This window comes from Mus caroli, chromosome 11 (assembly GCF_900094665.2).
Source record: "Mus caroli chromosome 11, CAROLI_EIJ_v1.1, whole genome shotgun sequence".
Classification (NCBI taxonomy): domain Eukaryota; kingdom Metazoa; phylum Chordata; class Mammalia; order Rodentia; family Muridae; genus Mus; species Mus caroli.
Window position 1 is genome coordinate 83163556 of NC_034580.1, and position 2621 is coordinate 83166176.

The 2621-nt window shown below is 41.8% G+C and overlaps 1 pseudogene; it reads left to right on the plus strand.

The window, feature by feature from the left end:
• The first annotated feature begins 1036 nt into the window (after positions 1 to 1036).
• Positions 1037 to 1616, plus strand: LOC110305831 (annotated as a pseudogene).
• The last annotated feature ends 1005 nt before the right edge of the window (positions 1617 to 2621 follow it).

Here is a 2621-nt window from a genome sequence, read left to right on the forward strand (position 1 = left end):
GGTGGTGCAACTGGAGAGGTTGCAGGTGGAGATGGAAGCTCCTGGGAGGGATGGAGCACCAGAAAATAGAGAACAAGAAACAGAAGAGCATGATGTCGGGTCAGAGAAAAGCTGAAAAAGCAAGAGGAAAATCTGATGAAACCATTCATTTCAAAAGAAAGGTTTAAGCTTGAACTAACTGCTCAGCCAGAGGAGGAGGAGGGGCAGCCTGGGGTTATGAGATCACCCTTATCTTCCCCAGTAGTTGTACAGCATATGCCTGCTAATGGTGTGGAACAAGGTTATGACAAGTAGGATGGGGTTCTACAGATAGATAGAATGATAGATCTAAGGCAGTTTAAAGAGGCCATGATTTCATACAGTGTGCACTCACCTTATGTGAAATAAATTCTAAATAACTGGGCTACTCAAAATACAATTATTCCCAAAGACTGGAAGGGGTTGGTTATATTGTATTAGAGGCCAGTCAGTTGTAGCAATGGTTAACATGGTGGAGGGAAGAAGCCATGAATATCGAACAATGGAATAGAGCAAGGGGGATAAATATGTTAAAGACCAGTTGCTAGGTGATACTCAGATATACAAGAACAGATTGGATTTGATGACATTATTATAGAACAATGTCACTTAGTGGCTTTAAGAGCTTGGAACAAGCCGAGCATGGTGGTGCACGCCTTTAATCCCAGCACTTGGGTGGCAGAGGCAGGCAGATTTCTGAGTTCAAGGCCAGCCTGGTCTACAGAGTGAGTTCCAGGACAGCCAGGGCTACACAGAGAAACCCTATCTCAAAAAAACAAAAAACAACAAACAACCAAAAAAAAGAGCTTGGGACAATGTTAAGGAAGTCTGAGGATGACGGAGGGCCACCTGCTTTACAGATTATACAAGGCTCCAGAGAAGCCTTCACTGATTTTTTTTTTAAACAAAGATTAGTCTCACCTGTGAATAAAGTCATATCAGACCCTGACACAAGGCCAGTGTTGACAGAAACCTTGGCATTTGAAAATTCAAATACCGGGCAGGGCAGCCACAGAGCATGTTGACACCTGCCCGTAAGAGGATCATACAGGATTTGGGGGATTTCATGTATTCTATGTATGTGAGATCTCATTACAGATGGTGTGAGCCACCATGTGGTTGCTGGAAATTGAACTCAGGGCTTCTTGAAGAACAGCCAGTGTTCTTAACCTCTGAGCCATCTCTCCAGGGATTTGGGGATTTTGAGCGATTGCAAGAGGACCTACCTATGGAGTCAGTGGTGCACCATTTGAGAACATCATTGTGCAGTGTAATGCAGGTATATTTGGACCAGACGGGACACCCTAGGGATGGTACATTTAAACTAGTAATAGAATTTCCTGAAGAATATCCAAATAAGCCACCAACCATTAGGTTTTTATCCAGAATGTTTCATCCAAATGTGTATGCTGGTGGTAGCATATGTTTAGATATCCTTGCAGAATGGATGGAGTCCCACATATGACTTCTCTTTCATCTTAATTTCAATTCAGTCTCTGTTGGATGAACTGAATCCAAACAGTCCAGTCAATAACCAAGCAACACAGCTTCATCAGAAGTATGAGAAGAGGGTTTCAGCCATTGTTGAGCAAAGCTAGAATGATTCATAATAGACACCTGATCTGTTCATCTTTTCATCGTTGTTATGTATAAGTTACCTCCCAGTATAAAGGCTAGCAAGTTTTGGGCTGGAGAGATGGCTCAGTGGTTAAGAGCACTGACTGTTCTTCCTGAGGTTCTAAGTTCAAGTCCCAGCAACTACAGGGTGGCTCACAACCATCTGTAATGGGACCCAGTGCCCTCTTCTGGTGTGTCTGAAGATAGCTACAGTATACTCATACATAATACAAATAAAATCTTAAAAGAATAAAGGAAGGGTAGCAAGTTTTAAGTGTCACTGGTTTTAAGGATTCTGAAGAAAAAGAAAGTCCTTCAGTTTAGAACCTACAAAAGTTTGAGTATCTTGATTAATGTACTTCTTATTGCATGGTGTGAACTAAGTTACTGCATAAATTTGTAATATATCCTGTTTTTTCCAAGTGTAAAATATGGTGTGGAGTTTTCATGACAGAATATATACGTTTTGTAAGTCTGTACTTTTTCAAATATTGAATGCCTTATTTTTTAATTCCTTGGATTTTTAATATGGAGAAAAGCACTTAAAGATTTTAGATATGAATATTACATGTAAAGCTGTGAAAATACATAACTTTAAAGGGGTGTGCAACCCCACAGGAAGAACAATACCAACCAACCAGACCCCCCACCCCAGAGCTCCCAGGGACTAAGCACCAACCAAGGAGTGCACATGGCTCTAGCTGCAAATGTAGCAGAGGACAGCCTTGTCAGACATGAATGGGAGGAGAAGTCCTTGGTCCTATGAAGGCTCGATCGATGTCCCAGTGTAGGGGAATTGAGGGTGGGGAGGCAGGAGTGGGTGTGTTGGTGAAGGAACACCCTCATAGAAGCAGGGGGAGAGAGGATAGAATGGGGGCTTCCATGAGGAGTGAAACCAGGTAAGGGGATAACTTGAGATTTAACTAAATTAAAATAAATAAATAAACACATAAATACATAACTTTAGTGCAAGGGACTTTGTCGCT